General features: G+C 36.0%; 1 pseudogene; it reads left to right on the forward strand.

The window, feature by feature from the left end:
• The first annotated feature begins 7,593 nt into the window (after positions 1-7,593).
• On the forward strand, positions 7,594-8,017 carry LOC119522360 (annotated as a pseudogene).
• Positions 8,018-20,825: the final 12,808 nt, after the last annotated feature.

A 20,825-nucleotide genomic window follows, 5' to 3' on the forward strand; every position in this document is an offset into this window, starting at 1 on the left:
TTCAAAACATCACTCACAGCTGCACTCCGTCTGGTCTCTTTGAGTCAGCATGTTTTATATGGCTCAGCTGATCAAGGCCCACCCTGAATGGGTGGGGTCACACCTCCATAGGAGTATCCCACCGAAGTCACCACCCGCAGCTGGGTGGGGCACATTCCAAGCAAATCTAACCAGCACCAAAACGTCTGTCCCACAAGACCACAAAGATAATGGCATTTGGGGGACACAATACATTCAAACCGGCACATTCCACCCCCTGGACCCCAAAATGACATTATCTTTCCAAATACAAAATACATTCATTTCATCACAATATCACAAAAACTTAAACCATTTCAGTAACAAAAGTTAAGTACAAGATCCCATCAAAATCAATTACAGGCGTGATGGGTCCTAAGGCACAGTTCTCCTTTAGCTTTGGATCTGTGGACTTAGAACAAGTTATATGCTTCCAATATACAAAGGAGGGACATTCATAGGATAAACATTTCCATTGCCATAAGGAGAAACAGTAAGAAAAACAGGGTTAACAGGACCAAAACAGTTCTTAAAACCTGCAGGACAAACTCCATTAGATTTCAAAGTCTGAGAGTCATTTACAGAACGACGTTGCATCCTTGGGGCTTGAGAGAGCGGGCGTCTAACCCTTACTAAGGGCCTTTTCGGCAGCCCTTTCCTCTCCAAACGCTTGGGTGAGTGCTCCAACACTTCCACACATTGGGGAGACCACCTTCTCGGCTCCACCCTCCTCAAACCTCGGGGCAGCTCCCGGATTCCCTTCCATCTCCGGGGCACACGCTCAACCCCTTCAGAACAGTGTGGTGGCAGCCAGGCTCTCCCCAATTCCCTGGGAATGTGCTCCAACCTCTTTGGGACCTGAGGTGGCAAAACTCCTCCAGAGCATCGAGGTGGAATGCCCGCCCTCAACCTCCAGGGCAAACTCACCCTTTCCATGCGTGTGGGCTGCTCCGCTCTCCCAGCCCAAGACCTCTTGACTCCAGACCTCAACCTCCATGGCTCTGTCTTTGAAGAGATTTTTCCTTTAATTTTTTCCTTGTCTGTCTCCTCCAGTCCAGACCGGCAATGGCTCTGTCTATAAGGATCTCGCAAAAATTCTGTTGGCTTTGCATGAAGCATGCAGGGGTCAAAGCCATCAGACAATAGGAGTTTCCACAAATCCTTTCTGCTTAACTCCTTTTCCAATCTTGGCTTGTACTGAAATGGCGGCTGGGTTCCATGTTTGGTTACATCCTCACGTTGGGCTGTAGCTTCTGGGATTCCACCCCCTGGAAGCCTGTAATTTTCCAAGCCATCAACTTCTGGTTTCTTTGAACCCAAGAGTTCAGTTCTAAGTTTATCTCTCTCTGCTCGCATTTTACTATAAGCTGCAAGGAGAAGCCAGGATATGTCCTCCACACGTAGTCTGGAGATCTCCTCAGCTAAGTATTCCAAGTTGTTGCTTCCAGATTCTTCCTTCCATCTGACACCAGGACTCAATTTTGCCAAATTCTCTGCCACTTTAAAACAAGGATCGCCTTTCTTCCAGTTTACAACACATTCATCATTTCTGTTCAAGTCCTCATCAGAAGTATCTTTAGAGTCCATATTTCCACAAACAGTCTCTTTAAAGCAGTTTTGGCCTTTTCTATCAAGCTCCTCACAATTCTTCCAGAATCTTCCCCTTATCCATTTGAAAAGCCGTTCCAACATGTTTGGTATTTGCAAACACAGCAGCAAAAAGCACCCCACTTCTCTGGTACCAAAATCTGTTCTAGTTTGCTAATGCTGCGGAATGCAAAACACCAGAGATGGATTGGCTTTTATAAAAAGGGGGTTTATTTGGCTATACAGTTACAGTCTTAAGGCCATAAAGTGTCCAAGGTAACACATCAATAATCGGGTACCTTCACTGGAGGATGGCAAATAGCGTCCGGAAAACCTCTGTTAGCTGGGAAGGCACATGGCTGGCGTCTGCTCCAAAGTTCTGGTTTCAAAATGGCTTTCTCTCAGGACGTTCCTCTCTAGCAAGCTTGCTTCTCTTCAAAACATCACTCACAGCTGCACTCCGTCTGGTCTCTTTGAGTCAGCATGTTTTATATGGCTCAGCTGATCAAGGCCCACCCTGAATGGGTGGGGTCACACCTCCATAGGAGTATCCCACCGAAGTCACCACCCGCAGCTGGGTGGGGCACATTCCAAGCAAATCTAACCAGCACCAAAACGTCTGTCCCACAAGACCACAAAGATAATGGCATTTGGGGGACACAATACATTCAAACCGGCACACCCTTCATTCCCATAAGTTCTACCCTTTGTTTTTTTCAAGTTTATGAATTCTTCTTTATGGTCATGCAGTCTCTTCCTTATATCCTTCAGCTCTTTTGCAACATTTTCCTTCAGCTTGCTGATTTGGTTTAAGAGATTTGTTTGAACAACTTATATTAGTTTTCTTTTTTCAATTTCTGTGTCTCAGTTGAACTGTTAGTTTTTTTTTTCCTTTGGCTGCTCTATATTTTCATGTTTCCTAGCATGGATCATTATTTTGTGCTCTCTAGGCATCTGATTTTCTTAATCAATATATTCTGGAGCTCATTTTCTCTCTTTTACCTAGGGTTTTCTTGTGTGTTGGCATTGTTCTCTATCTTTTGGTGTTCAGTTCAACTTATTCTAGACCTCTAACTTAGCTTCTATTTAGTTGATTAGAATTTTTCACCTCTTGTTCTTCTTTTTCTTGCCCTGACTCTATGCAATCTCTTTGTGAGAGGTTCACCTCAGATATGGTTGACCCCACTAAGTTTTCCCATGCAGAGAGGCACATGTCTCAGGAGTATATGGAGTTTCCCTGAGAATGAGACCCCCCTGTGAGGCCTCTTGAATCTGTGCTTTTCCTATCCCATCCAGCAGGTGGCATTTGTCAGCCCACAGCTCTCCATCAGTGCAAAGAAGTGTGGTGCCTTTAATTCTCCACAGACGTTGTCTCTGTCAGGGGCATGGCTAACTAAAGTTGGTTTCTGTTTTCCAGCCCATGGGGTCTGAGTTCTTTGAAGGAGGGTGGTCACTTGCAGTGGACCACACCTCTATTTTCTTGGGGAAGTTATGCCCTTAAGGGACTTTCTCCCCCACCAGGTTCATTGTTTTGTCTTTCAGACCTAACTCAGCTCTACATTGCCTAGGTCCAGAGGCCAGTTTAAAATATCTGAGACCTTTTGTAAAGAGAGGGTTCACTATGATTTCTGCTGTTCCACCCATTGCAGATTAGTGTACAATGCATGACTAGTCACTGAATACCTCTGAAAGGTTGTTTCATACAGTTTCTTGTTATTTACCATTTTTCCTAGAAGAGTAACTAAATTCCACACCTCTCCACCTTCCCTCACCTCCTGACCAATTTATTTTTTTCAAGAGTGCCATGGTCACTCAATAGGGAAAGAATAGAGTCTTAAACAATTTGTGCTGGAGAACTGGATACCATATATATGAAAGAATGGAGATGGACCTGTACCTCATATCATATATTAAAATTAACTCAAAATAGATAGCATCCTAAATATGATATAAAATCATAAAATTATTAAAATAAAATCTAGGGGAAAATCTTCATGACCTTGGTATATCAATGAATTCTTAGATATGATAATAAAATCATGAGCAACTAAAGAAAAAGTAGACCAACTGGATTTCATCAAAATTAAAAACTTTTGTGCATCAAAGAATATTACCAAGAAAGTGAATGGATAATCAATAGCCTTGGGCAAAAGAGATAAAAATCATATAAGTGATAAGGGTCTAATATTCAGAATATATAAAGCACTCCTACATTTCAACAAGAAAAATGCAAGCAACCCAATTAAATAAAAAAGAGCGAGGGACATCTATGGCTATTTTGCCAAAGATGTACAAATGACCAATAAGGAAATGAAAAGAAACTCAACATCATTAACCACTAGGGAAATGCAAATCAAAAATGTGGTGAGAAACCATGTCACACTCACTAGGATGGCTGTTAATTTTGAAAAAAAAACCCATGTTGCCAAAAATGTGAAGAAATTGGAGCCCTTTTATATGGCTAGTGAGAAAGGAAAATGGTGCAGCCCATTGTGCAAAACAGTTTGATGTTTCCTTGAAAAATTGTACATCAAATTACCATATGACCAAGCAACCTCACTTCTAGGAATATATCAAAAAAGTGGGCTCAGACAGATATTTTTATATTAAAGTTCATAGAACCATTATTCACAATAGCCATTATGTGGAAGCAACCCAAGTGTCCATCAACAGAAGAATTTGTAAAGATAATTTGATATATACATACAATGTAATATCATTTAGAGTCATAAAAAGAATGAAGTTCTGATGCATGCTGCAACATGAATGAGCCTCAGGAACATGCTTGGGTCTAATAAACCAAACAAAAAAGGCTAATATTGTTTGGCTCTACTTAAATGAAGTAATTAGAATGTACAGATTCACAAAGATAGAAAGTAGTTTAGCAGGTTATGAGGGTTGAAGGGAGAGGGAATGGCAATCAATGCTTAATGGGTGCACACTTTATGTTTGGGGTGATGGAAATTATAAGTAATTGATGGTGATGATGGTAGCACATTGTGACTATAATTAATGTCATTGAATTGTACACTTGAAAGAGATTATAATGGGAAAATTTGTGCTGTATTCATGTTTTCACAATAAGAAAATAGAAATAAAAGTATTAGAAACACAATAATGGAAAACAAACAGTACAGTTAGAAAAGACATGAAAGAATTGAGGAGAAATTTCTCCAAGAGAATATACATATGGCAATTAATAACATGAAAATATGCTTAATCTCACTAGCCATAAATGAAATTAAATTGAGTCCACAATGAGATATCACAGCACACCTATCAGAATGGCTAAAGTATAAAATAGTGACAAAACCAAATACTGACTAGGATTTGCAGAAACTGAATCTGTCATACATTGCTGATTGAAATGTAAAATGATACAGCTACTCTGGGCAAACAGCTTAGCAGTTTTTCTAAAAAAACTAAATATACAGCTACCACATGATCCAGCAATTACACTCTTGGGCATTTTTACCCAGAGGAATGGAAACTTACATTCACACAAAAATCTCATGAAAAAGTTTACAGCAGTTTTATTCACAACAGTTAACTGGAAATAATGTAGATGTCCTTCAACAGGTGAATGAATAAACAAACTCTTTTACATCCATACCATGAAATAATACTGAGCAATGAAAATGAATGAACTCTTAATACACTCCATAACTTGTATAAATCTCTGAAGAATTATACTGAGTGAAAAAAAGCCAAACCCCAAAACTTATTCTATTATTTTCTATTTCTTTAATATTCATGAAATGACAAAATTATAGAAATGGTGAACATATTAGTGCTTGCCAAGGATAAAATGCGGGTGTAGTTGTGGGTGTGGAAGGGAAGTATGTGTGAATATAGAAGTGCAACTTGAGGGTGATGGAAATGTTCAGTATCTTATCTTCAATGCATCAATATCACTATTCTGGATGTTATATTTGCTACAGTTTTGTGAGACACTACTAATGGTGAAAACTGTGTAAAATGTACACAGACTCTCTTTGTACTATTTTTTTCAAGTGCAAGTGAAGCCAAAGTCAAAATTGCCTCAAAATATTTAATTTTTGAAAGACTCTTTAGAGACATATTCTTCAGTTACATTATGTGAGCTTTATTTGTACATGAATTCAAACAAATTCTAAAAAAAAAACAAGTTTATGACATTAGTGATACATCCGGAAATTTGTAGACTGACCAAATGTTTGATTACATTAAAAGTCATTGTTAAAAATCATTGGTTAGGCTAGGCATCTTCTTTTTATTTTTAAAAATAGCTTTATCTTTAGAGGTTAATAATGGTATATGTAAGGATATAACATACATATAAAGATATAATGCCTGGAATATGCATCAAAATAATATGTGATGGAAGGAAATGGGTGGGAGATAAAACAAGTTTTACCATGACTTTGAATTGTTGAAGCAATGTGATGTATATTTGGAAGTTTATTAGATTATTCTCACTACTTCTATGTATGTTTAAGATATCCCATTAAAAATATGAAGATTTTAAAAGCCATGAGAAAACATTCACTTTCTAAAATTGAGGGTATTTTAAACATCATTGATTAGGTTTTGCTTTACTTCAAATGTGTCCTCTTATGCAAAATCAAGCACATACAGGGCAAAATTTATTTTAAAAATGTTGTTTGTAAAGGTCAGTCTCCTCCCTCTTTCAAGTATATCCCAAGTTCAATCCCAAATTTACACAACTTATTTTCCCAGCCTCTCATATCATTCCACTCACCTCCTTTACAGTTAGCCAAATTCCATTGATCATTCTGCATTCATCTTACTAAAGAGTGTATTATATGCCTATTAAAAATCTTCATAATTAGTTTAGTTTTTTAAGTTAGCAACAATAGAACGCTATATTGAAACTTTTTCACTAAAGAGCACAGCAGCTTGAAAACATGGTCACCATGTTGCCAGGGTAATGTCAGAACCCAGAAACAAGCCACTCTGAGTCACCCAGATCTTTTTTGGGGGGGCACTCAGGAAAATTATATGAGCTATCACACTGAGAGTTTCTGATTAAGCTACTTTAAGGAGATAAACTAACTACCATTACAGGGGGAATAAAGTAATCAAATCTTTCTTTTACTGAACATGAAAAGCTGCATACAGCCAAATTTTACAGAATCATATTTTGGATTCTATAGTTAAGAAATGCATAAATTTATTCTAATGAAGTTTGTATGTGTGGTTAAAATCATTTATAAAAGTATAATCCTTTGTTGCCTTGCTTGAGGTAGTAAACATTCTAGTTTGGATATTAAAGAATAATACATGATCTACACACTGGGGTTAGTAATTTCTGGAGTGGTTGGAGATTTTGAGCCACTCTAGTCATATTTCTAAAGAGAATTTAGTTTCTAACAACTGTCTGAATTGTGATACAACGATAAGTGAAGTTGTCCAAATGTTTTCCTTTCTGAAAAACACTGACCTAACCAGAGTTTTATGAATAAGGTGCCAAGGGAAACCAAAATCTTTGCGCATAATTTTTGAAATAGCAAAAGCCTAAAGAGTAAGCATGAAATATATATATACATATATAATATTATATATAATTAATGTGTATATGTCACTCTGAGATCTCTCAAAAAGTCAGCTTCCATAGCTTAATTATTTAACAATTTATCTAACATTCATATTCTTTTAATGGCTTTGCCACCTATATTCATGCTCTCCTGTCACCCCTCAACTGAAACCTAATTAGGCATTGTAATGTGAAAGATTGATCAAATTATAAAAATTAAACTATGAAGACATATTTAGCAACAATACATATTGGTTCCATTCTGAATAGCATATCATTTCAATGGGTTCTCAGTGCATTAGCATATTGGGCTTTGGTGAGCTCAATGTGAGCTTGGGTGAGCTTTGGGCTCTTGTACTGTATATCAACCTATTTCCTATAGTCAAAATTGTATAATTTGTATCCAACCCCTTTTCAGGGGCCTAGAGTCCTAGGCAAGTTAGTTGATCATAATGGCAGGAGATGAAATTAATGAAGATTATCCAGTGCAAACACATGGGTATTTATCAGCATTCAATAATTCCAATGGTGCTGTGTGTGTGATGCTCAAGACCACGATGTCTATTTCTAGAAATGAGTTTTTGCAGAAGTTGGACTCACTTGAACAACAAAACTGGAATTAGTTTCTGTGTACATATTAAATTCAATGTTTTGGGTTTATTTGGCAACTCAAGGAGTTAATCCTAAGGAACATCCAGTAAAACAGGAATTGGAAAGGATCAGAGTATACATGAACAGAGTCTAAGAAATAACAGAAAGAAAAAGGCTGACAAGCTGGACAGAGGTACAGCTTCAAGATTTGTAAACAAAAATGCCCTCTGGGAACCAAAATCTAAAAATGCATCAAAAGTTGCCAATAGAGGGAAAAGAAAAACCAATTTCTGATTTTGAAGTACATATATTCAAAAAGTGCTTTATTTTTGTTGTTTTCCACAAAATAAAGGGTGAGTATATGCAATGCAGGCTTTAAATATATTCCATTTTGAATTAATAGATAAAGTTCACACTTTAAATTTCTAATGCTTAATGCTTTTTTCCAGAAAGATTAAGTTATCTTTATTGATTTTTCTACGGAGATATTTAAGGGTTTTAACATTGTGGTATATTCCTAACTTACTATCTTTTTTGACAAGGCTCTTATTTCCTTATATAGGTCATTCCTTCATGTACTGTTTTATAAACAACTATGAAATGTAATCTAAATGCTCTTTGTAAAAATTTTGTACTATTTTAAATGAGTAATGATCTGATGAAATATGTCATCTGAAGACTGAAGTTATAAGCACATCCATTTGCACTACATAATGTAAGAAAGAATGAAATAACTTAAATGTCCTTTTTTTTGCTGTGGTTATTTCATCATGTTTTCATGATTTTGGAATTATTGCTTTTTTATATTCAAAGTGTGAAATTAAAACTTTAAGGTTATCTTTTAATTCATGCCTATATTTTATATCTATGTCCCATTTAAAATGAAATACATCGTATTCTCTTTTCTTTTAGGTGGGAAATGAGGTTGTATTTAGATGGCTGAATTTTAGCATAATGACTATACCTGGTTTAAAAAGGCTTTAAATGTGTAGCTAAGCTGTTTATTTTTCTCTTTTGTGTAATTTGCCCTTCAAATTAGGAAGTTAGATTTTAGAAACCATCACAAATAAAGAAATTCATGAGTTTTTGTTCTTGATGCTTATTGCTTTAGATAAATACCCACAGTTCTGTTGCTCTCACATTTTTAGATTTTTTGCTTATATGTTTTTGAGGCTATGTCACGTACATACAAGTGTTTGGGGACAATTTATATAATCCTACTTAAGTAGAAGGAGTAATCCAAAGGAGATTACATTGTGTTTATATTCTGATTTATCTTTTGGGACTATTTGTTACAGAGAATTCTACATAGTAAACATTTAAAAATGCCTACAAAAACTTGGAGAATTTGGTTAAACTCCACTCCAAAAGGCAATACATTTTGTGACACCCCATTCATTTTATGCAAGGTTATCAAAGCAGAAAAACCTGCAATAAATATATCTGTTTACTACACTTCAGTTCCAAAGTCATCCTTTTTTTAATCTACAGTGTGACATAATTAAAAAAAAATAGATCTTGTACATTTTAGATTTGTTTCCAATCACCTAGAAAATCTGGATGCATGTTAATCCATGGATTAAGATATAAATCTCTTTTCAGCACATTATCCATTAACTTTTGATTAATTTCCCCAGTCATAGATACTCCAGTCTTTAGCTTTTAGCAACAGTGAATATCAATATTATAAAGTTTGCTACTAAAGCATTTTCTTGCACCAATTCTGACATTGTCAAAGAACTGAAAAAAATGGATAAGGTAAGTGGTACCTGAATATAATTTAACATAGCCTTTTGTGGAAGAAGGAATGGTCACACAAGATCTATTTTGATTCCTAAGAGACACAGTGCAGGCTGATTTTAGTGCACATAATTCAATGTCAGTATCTCAGGCTTCTACCTCATAATCTTACCAAATAGATTTATGACCCTGAGACAGCAGCATATCCTTTTATGAGGTTCCACATTTGAAAAATGAGAGAGCTGGATCTTCAAGCCCCAAAAAAGTTTGGGGATATTATGTGAGACAATACATTACCTGATAATTCTAAGACACACAATATACCATTTTGTTTTATAAGACATTATCACTTGTATCATAAATGTGTTTGAACATTTTCACATGATTATACTTATGAATTCTATTGCATGCTTGGCTATGTAAAAGACCGAATAGGAAAAATAAGATGCATGAAACACAGACCCTTTCCTCAAGGAAGATTACTTGGGGCATAAAATAAGAATATATACATAATTCTAGTTTTAATGCATCTAATACAAGATAAAAGATGATATGAATCATGAGACAAGTAAATATAAAATGGAGAAAAATGCAGAGGGAACATGGTAAATAGAGGAAGAGGGGAAGGAAACTGTGAGGTCTTCATGGGGCACAGTGAAGACTTTAGTTTATTATGTTGAAATTAGTTGTAACTTTGAGAAACTGGAGGAAGAGAAAGTAGTTTTTTGTTGGAAGCTGCAGTCTTTGCTTTGTGCATTCTAACTCAGAACTTTGCCACAGAGCATGCTCCATTATTCTGGAGTCTGCTGTTAGTCTTTTATTTATTCATATATATTTCTCTATATTATTGGAAAACAACTAGTTGGGATAACTGTATCTATTATAAAAAGAAATGTGAAGCCTTGAATAGATAATCAGGTGTTTTTCAATTAGTTCTCAACAGCAAAGTTTTATGTATAACATGAGAAAAGTACAAGAAGGCAATTTGAATAGCGGAAATATTTTAGATGAACATAAAATGTAAGGACTTATTTTTCATAACAAAATTTGACTTTCTATAATAGGCTGTGTTATTTAGTCAAGTGTTTGGCTAAAAATACACTTGCAATGGAAAGAACTGTAGGAAGACGACAGAATAGGGAGTTCCAGGACACAGTCCTTCCACCAGAAAAACTATAAAAATATAGTAACTGTCTGAAACAGCTAATTTGAAGCTCTGGAGGCCAGAAGAATGCTGTATAACATCCAGGGAAGAGTAGGAGTAAGAGGCTGGTAAATCATGGTAAAGCACAGTAAATTGCTCTCTTCACACAGTGGCTACCAGCTCCCATAATCCACTCTCCTGGCAGGGCACCATGGGTTCTAGCTCATGGTTAGATTGCTGGTGACAGAAATGGGCATAAAAGTCCTCTTCCTGAGGACCAGGAGTGAGCTCGGTCAATCACTGATCATGGCTTTTGATTAGTGACTTCAGATAGGTGGGGGCCCAGCTCTGAGAGTGGCCATTAATTGAACCTGCCTTGAAAAAGCCTGTGGCAGAGGACACTATGGGCACTACACTTCCTCATTGCTTCATGGGATGTTCAAATAAAGGGCTGCATTTGCTGTGCAGGCCAAGGAAGCTCAGCTTTGGAAAGCCATTGGAGAATCTTTTGGGATCCTTACTGATCCTCTCCTCAGGGAACTTTGGAGCTGGTCTGTGCCCATTTGTAATTCCCTGGTCCTGTTATGGCTGGGAGAGTCTGACTTGGGAAAGTCCTCTCTGAGGTAGACTCCTCCCAGAATTTGCCCTCCAGGCAAAAGCAGCTTGAAACAACAAATGTAGAGGAAGAAACTATAAGAGCAGACAATCTGGGACAAATAACTTCCAGCTTCAAATACCTTGGAGAGAGATATTTGTCTCCAGGGAAACAGAGGGGACAACCAAACTCCTGGAAACAGGAGACTACAAAGCAAATAACAAAAAAACCCCAGGACAAGACACAGGGTCAGAACGACTGGGAAAGCACAAAACACTGCATTCATTTTTAGCAGACCTTCTTGATAGGAAACTTGAAGCTCAAGAGAATCTCTGTCTTATCACCAACTGTGTACAAAACCAAGAAACAGACATCTCAGGGAATAAATCTCAGAGTTAACATTTTAAAATATCAAAATGTACAGTATAAAACAAAAAAGTACAAGACAAAGAAGCAGGAAAAGATGGCTCATCCAAAGGAAGAGGATAAAAATCCAGAAAACAATAAAAAAGAAGACCAGATTGTGGACATACTGCACTAAGACTTTTAAAATATTATATTGAGATGTTCAAGGAGAAGATGAAAAATATAGAGAAGGAACTAAAGGGTATCAGGGAAACAATGAATGAGCAATATGAGAATCTTAGTAAAGTGATAGAAATTTTAAAAGGAAACCAAACAGAACTACTGGAATTGAAGACCACAATAATTGCAATGAAAAATGCCCAGGAGGGTTTCAAGAGCACACTAGAGCTGACAGAAGAAACAATCAGTGACCTTGAAGACAAGACACTTTAAATGAGTCTGACTGAGAAGAAAAAAGGAAAAAGAATTGTAAAAATTATCACTTATAATAGTCTAAGACACCACTGGGACACCATCAAACATACATTTTTTGGAGTCCCAGAAGGAGATGAGAGAAAGGATCAGAAGGAATATTCAAAGAAATAATGACAGAAACCTTCCCAATTAGAAGAAGACATGAATATACAAATCCAGAAGACCAGAGAACACAAAAGAGGATAAACATGAAGAAAAATACACCTCATCATATATTGTATTGATCACACTTAATAGAAATCAAAGGAGAAAGAAAGTTCTGAAAGTTGCAAGAGATAAGCAACTCACTATGTACAAGGGAATCCCAATAAGATAGTGTTAATTTCCCATCAGAAACCATGGAGGCAAGAAGGCTGTGGCTTGAAATGCTTAAAGTACAGAAAGAAAACAACCACAAACAAGAATTTTATATCTGGCAAGACTTACTTTCAGAAATGAGGGAGACATTAAAACATTCTCAGATTAAAAAAAAAAAAAAAAAGGTGAGGAAGTTCATCAACACTGCATCTGCCATACAAACAATAATAATAGGAGTTCTTCAGCCTGAAAGGAAAGAACATTAGGCAGGGATTCAAAGTTGCATAAAGAAATAAAGACCTGTGGTAAAGGTAACCATTTGGGTAATTACAAATCCCAGTAATTTTTTAGTGCATTGTTTGGTATGTACCTCCACCTCTTACCTCTTACAGGTGCTTAAATGCAAATGCATAAAAAATAATGAAAAATCTATGGTTTTGGACATACAATAAACAAGGATATAAGTGGCAACACACACAAAAACAAAGGTAGGGGAACAGAGTGGTATAGGAAAAGTATATGTGAATGCTATTGAGGTTAATTGGTTTAAACCAAATATGATTGCTATATATTTAGAATGTTAAATCTTAACCCTATAGTGACAACAAGGAAAATAGATGAAAAATATATCCAGGTAGAAGAGAGAAGGCACTCAGCATTGTTCAAAACAAAAATCAAATAAAATTAAGAGTAGGCATTTACAGAATCATTGAGGGGCAAAAAAGGTTTAAGACATACAAAGGCTAAGTAACAAAGTGGCAGAAGAAAATACTGCATCATCAGTAGTGACTTTTAATGTAAGTGGGTTAAAGACTCCAGTCAAAAGGGAGAGATGGGCAGTATAAATTAAAACACAGGAACCAACTATATGCTGTCTCCAAGAGTCTCATCTTAAATTCAAATTCAAGTAGTTTGTAAGTGAAAGGATTGAAATATTCCATGCAAGTAGGAACCAAAAGAGAGCTTGAGTAACTATACTAATATAAAAAATAGACTTTAAGTAAAAAACTGTTATGGAAAAAGATGGTCATTACATACTGAAAAAGGGGAAAGTTCAAGAAGTAACAGTTATAAATACATATGCACCTATTGACAGAGCCACAAAATATATGAAGCAAATACTGGGAGAACTGAAATTCATGATTCTACATTAATAGTAGACTTTAATACACCACTTTGAATAATGAATAGAACATCTACACAGAAGATCAACAAGGAAATACAAGTCTTGAATGACATTCTAAACAAACTAGATTTAATGGACATATATATAACACTTCACCCAATGAAAACAGAATGCAATTTCTTCTGTAGTGCACATGAATCATTATCCAGGAAAGACCAAATGAAAGATCATACAATAAGTCTCAATAATTTCAAAAATATTGATGCCATACAATATATACACTTCAAACAAAATGGAATGAAACTAGAAATCCATAACAGAGGGAGCAATGGAAAACTCACAAATATGTGGAAAGAAAGCAATATACACTTAAGCAGCCAATAGATTAAAGAGGAAATCACAAACAAAATCAGGAAATATCTTGAGGCAAACAAAAGTGAAAATACATCATACCAAAACCTATGAGATGTTTCAAAGGCAGTGCTGAGAGGGAAAACATGGCTCTAAATGCATTCAGTAATAAAGAAAAAAGACTTCAAAAGAGAGACCTAACATAAAAACTGGAAGAATTCAAAAAATAAAGGCAAACTAAAGCCACAGTGAGCAGAAGGAAGGAAATAATGAAGATTAGAGCAGAGATAGATGACATAGAGAGTAGAAAACAATATAGAGACTCAACAAAACCAAAAGTTGGTTCTTTGAAAAGATCAATATAATGTCAAACTTTAGCCTGTCTGACAAAGAACAAAAGAGAGGATACAAGAAATGAAAATCAGAAATGTAAAAGGGAACATTACTTCAGATCTCACTGAAATAAAAAGACAATAAAAGAATAATGTGAATATTTGTACAATAAACTAGATAACATAGATGAAATGGACAAATTCTTAGAAACAAAACCTACATACATTGACTCAAAAAGAAATAGATGATCTCAACAAACCATTTACTGGTAGAGAGATTGTATCAGTAATAAAAGAAAACCTTGCCACAAAAAAATGCTCAGCACCAGATGACTACACAGGGGTATCTACCAAACATTCCAAGGAGATTTAATGTCAATACTGCTCAAACTTACAAAAAATGAAGAGGATTTAACACTCCCTAATTCATTCTATGAAGCCAACATAGCCTTCTTCCCAAAGCCAGATAAAGATACCACAATAAAAGTAAACTGCAGATGAATATCCCTTACAAATATAAATGCAAAAATCCTCAACCAAATTCAAAAAAAAAATTCAATAGCATATTAAAAGCAGTATACACCATGATTAACTGGGATTTATCCATAGTATGCAAGGTTGGTTCCACATAAGGAAATCAATTAAAGTCATGCACCGCATTAACACAATGAAGGGAATAAAAACACATGATCATCTCAATTGATGCAGAAAGGCATTTGACAAAATCTAGAACCATTTCTTTTTTAATGGAATTTTATTGAGATACATTCACATACCATAGAGTCATCCAAAGTGTACAATCAATTGTTCACAGCATCATGATATAGTTGTGAATTCATCACCACAGTCAATTTATGAACTTTTTCATTACTCCAAAATGATAAAAATAAGAATAAAAATAAAAGTAAAAAAGAACACCCAAAACATTCCTTATCCCAATCCCCCCTATTATTCATTTACTTTTTGTTTCCATTTTTCTAGTCATTTATCCATACACTGGATAAAGGGAGTGGGAACCACCAGGTTTTCACAATAATATGATCACACAATATAAGCTATACAATCATCTTCAAGAATCAAGGCTACTGGATTGCAGTTCAACAGTTTCAGGTATTTCTTTCTAGCTGTTCTAAAACACTAAAAACTAAAGAGGGATACCTATATAATACATAAGAATAACCTCCAGAATGACCTCTCAAATCCATTTGAAATCTCACATGTCTCATGTCTCTTTCCCCTTTTGGTCAAGAAATCTTTCCAATTCCATGATGGCAGGTCGAGGAACATCCCCAGGAGTTATGTTCTACATTACCAGGGAGATTTACACCCCTGGGAGTCTTGTCCCATTTAGAGGGAATGGCAGTGAGTCTACCTGCCAAGTTGGCTTAGAGAGAGAGACCACATATGAGCAAAAAAAAGAGGTTCTCACATATAGCACTGCTTCTTGATAAAAACTCTTAGAACACTAGGAATAGAAGGAAACTTCCTCAACATGATAAAGTGCATATATGAATAGCCCAAAGCTAACAGCCTACTTATTGTTGGAAGACTGAAAGCTTTTATTTGTAAGATATGGAACAGGACAGGGATGCCCAATGTCACCACTGTTATTCAGCATTGTACCGGAAGTTCTTACAAGGGAAAATAGGCATGCCAAAGAAATAAAAGGCATCCAAATTTGAAAGGAAGAATTAAAACATTCTCTATTGCATATGACATGATCCAACATCAGAATATCCTGAAAATTCCAGAACATAGCTCCTAGAGGTAATAAATGAATTCAGCAAAGTGGCAGGGTTCAAGATCAACATCCAAAAATAAGTAGTGTTCCTATACACAAGTAATGAACAATTGGAATAAGAAATCCAGAAAAAATTGCATTCAAAATAGCAACTAAAATAATTAAATATTTAGGAATAAATCTAACCAAGAGTGCAAAGGACTTGTACAAGAAAACTACAAAACATTGTAAAAAGAAATTAAAGAGGAATTAAATAAATTGAAAGACATTCCATGTTCATGGATTGGAAGACTAAATAGCATTAAGATGTCAATATGACCCAAGAAAATTTATCAATTCAATGCAATCCTAATCAAAGTTCCAACAACCTTCTTTGCAGGAAAGGAAAAGCCAATCATCAAACATACATGGAAGGATAAGGGGACCCAAATGGCTAAAGCTATCTTGAAGATGAAGAATGAAGATGGAAGACACACAGTTTCTGACCTTAAAACTTATTAAAAAGCCTCAGTAATCAAAACACCATTGTACTGGTGCAAGGACAGACATATAGATCAATTAAATGCAATTGAGAACTCAGAAAACAGCCATCACATTTATGTCCAACTGATTTTTGACAAGAGGACAAAGAGCAGTTTTGGGGAAAAATAGTATTGTCAACAAATGGTGCAGGGAAATCTGAATCTGCATGTGCAGAAAAAAAAAGGAGGAAGGAAAAAAATAGTTTTGTGGGGGAATTTGAGAATGCCAGTTTCTCAAATGCTAACTAAGCCTTCACTGCGTGTGTGTGTGTGTGTGTGTGTGTGTATGTGTATGTGTGCATGGGATACATGGCCCTTTGGATCACCTCATTTCTTCCATTGGACTCCAGACTCTTAAATCTGCTTTTCAAAGAGTCTAACTTCAAAATTATGAACAGCAGTATTTGAATGGAACTGAAATGCATTCAGCACACAATGGAAAAAGAGAGAGCTGAAAGTGGTAACTATACAGAATGGATATTAACTTGGTGTCCCAAATATGACCTTTAAATCATTTGATGCTTCATACCACAGAGATTTGGAGAGCAGACTCTTTCAGAACAAGCCAATTTGTTTTTATTTTTTATTATTATGAAACACTCAGACTTCAAGAATGAATTCTCTAAACCCATTGTCCCCAAAAATTTGGAAGTTCACAAGCTTACAGCCAGGATGGTCTGATGTTTGGTCAGGACCTCTTTTTTCAGAGATAATATTTCTTCCTGGTCTCCTTTGTACTGTTTTGACAGAACTTAGAACCATTAAAGTGCTTGAAATTTAAATTTACAGATATTACAGGGGAAGTTTCTGAGAAGCTCATGGATTTTCTTTAAAATTTTCTCCTGTAGCTTAAATAGTGTTTATTCTTATGTTGACATGAATAGTTGCTGTTCTGTGATTTATTGGAAGAATTCCAGAGTGCTACATTGGTGACACTTTAGAAAGTATTGAATTCAAATTTGGTTTATTTCTCAAGTCTCTTTAGCAGCTGTTGTTTTGTTTTTTTTTTTTTTTAATTCATTTTATTGAGATATATTCACAAACCACGCAGTCATACAAAACAAATCGTACATTTGATTGTTCACAGTACCATTACATAGTTGTACATTCATTACCAAACTCAATCACTGACACCCTCATTACCACACACACAAAAATAACCAGAATAATAAAGTGAAAAAGAGCAACTAAAGTAAAAAAGAGCACTGGGTGCCCTTGTCTGTTTCTTTGTTTGTTTCTTTCCCCCACCTTTCCACTCATCCATCCACAAACTAGACAAATGGGAGTGTGATCCCTATGGCCCCCCCCAATCCCACTGCCCCCCCTCATAAGCCACATTTTTATACAATTGTCTTCAAGATTCATGGGTTCTGGGTTGTAGTTTGATAGTTTCAGGTATCCACCACCAGCTACCCCAATTCTTTAGAACCTGAAAAGGGTTGTCTATATTGTGTGTAAGAGTGCCCACCAGAGTGACCTCTCAGCTCCTTTTGGAATCTCTCTGCTACTGAAGCTTATTTCATTTCCTTTCACTTCCCCCTTTTGGTCAAGAAGATGTTCTCCATCCCACAATGCTGGGTCTACATTCCTCCCCGGGAGTCATATTCCACATTGCCAGGGAGATTCACTACCCTGGGTGTCTGATCCTACGTGGCGGGAGGGCGGTGATTTCACCTTTCAAGTTGGCTTAGCTAGAGAGAGAGGGCCACATCTGAGCAACAAAGAGGCATTCGGGAGGAGGCTCTTAGGCACAATTATAGGGAGGCCTAGCCTCTCCTTTGCAGCAACAGTCTTCCCAAGGGCAAATTCCGTGGTAGAGGGCTCAACCCATCAAACCACCAGTCCCCTATTTCTGTGGGCATGTTAGCAACCATTGAAGTAGAGCAGGCCAATACCCCTGCATTCTCCACCATCTCCTCAAGGGGGCTCTGCATATTTTTTCCTTGTTTTTTTTTTTAACTTTTTTTTCTAAATCAACTGTATGAAAAATAAAAAAATTAAAAAAAATTAAAAAAAAACATACAATAAAAGAACATTTCGAAGAGACCATAACAAGGGAGTAAGAAAAAGACAACTAACCTAAGATAACTACTTTATTTCCAACGTGTTCTTACTCTACCCCAAGAAAGTAACCTAATATAGCAACATTTCTGTGAACTTGGTCCTACTATACCCATCAGAAATTAACAGACCATAGTCATTCCTGGGCATCCCCAGAACATTAAATTTACCCATGATAGCTTATCTGTCCTTCTTGGATTATTGTTCCCCTTTCCTTAATTGCTCTCTATCGCTAGTTCCCCTATATTCTACATTATAAACCATTTGTTTTACATTTTTCAAAGTTCACATTAGTGGTAGCATATAATATTTCTCTTTTTGTGCCTGGCTTATTTCGCTCAGCATTATGTCTTCCAGGTTCATCCATGTTGTCATATGTTTCACATCGTTCCTTCTTATTGCCGTGTAGTATTCCATCGTGTGTATATGCCACATTTTCTTTATCCACTCATCTGTTGAAGGACATTTGGGTTGTTTCCATCTCTTGGCAATTGTGAATAATGCTGCTATGAACTTTGGCATTAGCAGTTGTTTTAATGCAACTTTTTTAGGTATATTCACAATGGTTCCAAATATCATCACATATTTGTGCAATCAACACCATAATCAATTTTATAACATTTTTTACTCCAATAATAATAACATAAAATAAAAATATAAAAGAATACCCAAAACATCCCTTACCCCTATCCCCCCTATTATTGACCCTAATATTGGTGTGGTACATTTGTTACTGTTTATGAAAGAATGTTAACATATTATCATTAATTATAGTGCATAGCTTGCAAAAGGGACATTTTCTCCCATTTACCACTTTGTTATTAACTCCTTCTAATAGTACCATACATTTGTTCTCTTTCATGAAAGAAAGTTTTAATATTTATGCTGCTAATCACAGTCATTATCCACCAGAAGATTCACTGTGTTATAGATTCCCATGTTTTTACTTCTAGGTTTCCTTCTTGTGACATACATGATTCTAAACTACCTCTTTCAACCACATTCACTCATAGTTCAGCACTATTAATTATACTCACTGTAATGTGCTACTCTCCAACAGTTTTTAATTGTCTTAACCACAAAAGCTGGGTAAGCAATTAGTTCCCTTTTGAATGTCTCCTAAGTGGGAAGCATTGACTTAAAAACCAAGGTTGGGTGGTATAAGATGAATTTGATATGCTTTCTTCCCTTCAGGAACTTACACTCTGAGTGAACTAATGAAGCAAATGTATTTGAAAGGATACATATAATTCCAGGTAATACATGCTAATCACATTAATGGGTACTAATGATAAGTGCTCTTGAAGTTCTTGGGTGACAAAAATCATTCTCAGTGAAGCTGGGTAGGGCTTAAAAGAGAAATAGAAATCCAAGATGTGCCTTGAAGCATTTGAATTGGTCATGTCAGAAGGATCTGTGACTCTTGGTAGTGGGTGAATAGTGATATGCAGCTTCAAAATGGTCCTTAATGATCTCTACCTTCTGATAGTCACACTCTTATGTGATCCCTTCCCCTTGAGTGTTGGCTGGATTTATTGACCCACTTACAATGAAGAGAATATAGAAGAAGTGATGGGTTGTTACTTCTGAGGTTAAGTTACAAAATGACTATGGCTTCCATCTTGTGTGCTCCCTTTTGCATCTATCTTTCCCAGACTTGTTCTTGGCGAAGGCAAGAACTGATAGCTCCAGAAAAACAACCAGCAAGTACCAGAAGACTGCTAACAGCCTCAGGAGTGAACTTGAAGACAGAACGTCCTCAAGCTGAGCTTTTAGATGACTGTAGCCTGGCAACAACTTCATTGCAGCCTCTTGAAAGGCTCTGAGCCAGAGGCACCTGGATAAGCCACACAAGTATTCCTGACTCTCAGAAACTGAGGTAATAAAATTTTCTTATATAAAGCTCTAAGTTTTGGAATAATTTGTTAAACAGAAATAGGTAACTAACATAGGATTGGACTTCTTGCATTGGCTTAACCCAAGGTATAGAGGTTAAAAAGAAAAGGAAAGGAAAGAAAAGAAAAAAGAAAAAAGAAAAGAAAAGAAAAGAAAAAAGAAATCTCTGAGACTATGCTTGGCACAGTGAGGATATTAGGTTTTTGTTTGCCTGCTTTGCAAAAAGTTTTGGTTTATTCCTCTGAGTGGGTAAATTTATGTTTGAGAATAACAGAAAGTAGAAATAAAAATCTCTGTCTTATGGACTAATATGAAGAAATTGATTAGCAATTCAATCAGTTCAATTGTTATGGATTGGAAGATAGATTCCAATTTTGTGAACACATAGACAAATAATGGTGCCAAATTTGCAAACACTGGGACCCTAAGTAAAAGATGATTGCAAGGCA

The sequence above is a fragment of the Choloepus didactylus genome, chromosome X (assembly GCF_015220235.1).
Source record: "Choloepus didactylus isolate mChoDid1 chromosome X, mChoDid1.pri, whole genome shotgun sequence".
In the NCBI taxonomy this organism is placed as follows: domain Eukaryota; kingdom Metazoa; phylum Chordata; class Mammalia; order Pilosa; family Megalonychidae; genus Choloepus; species Choloepus didactylus.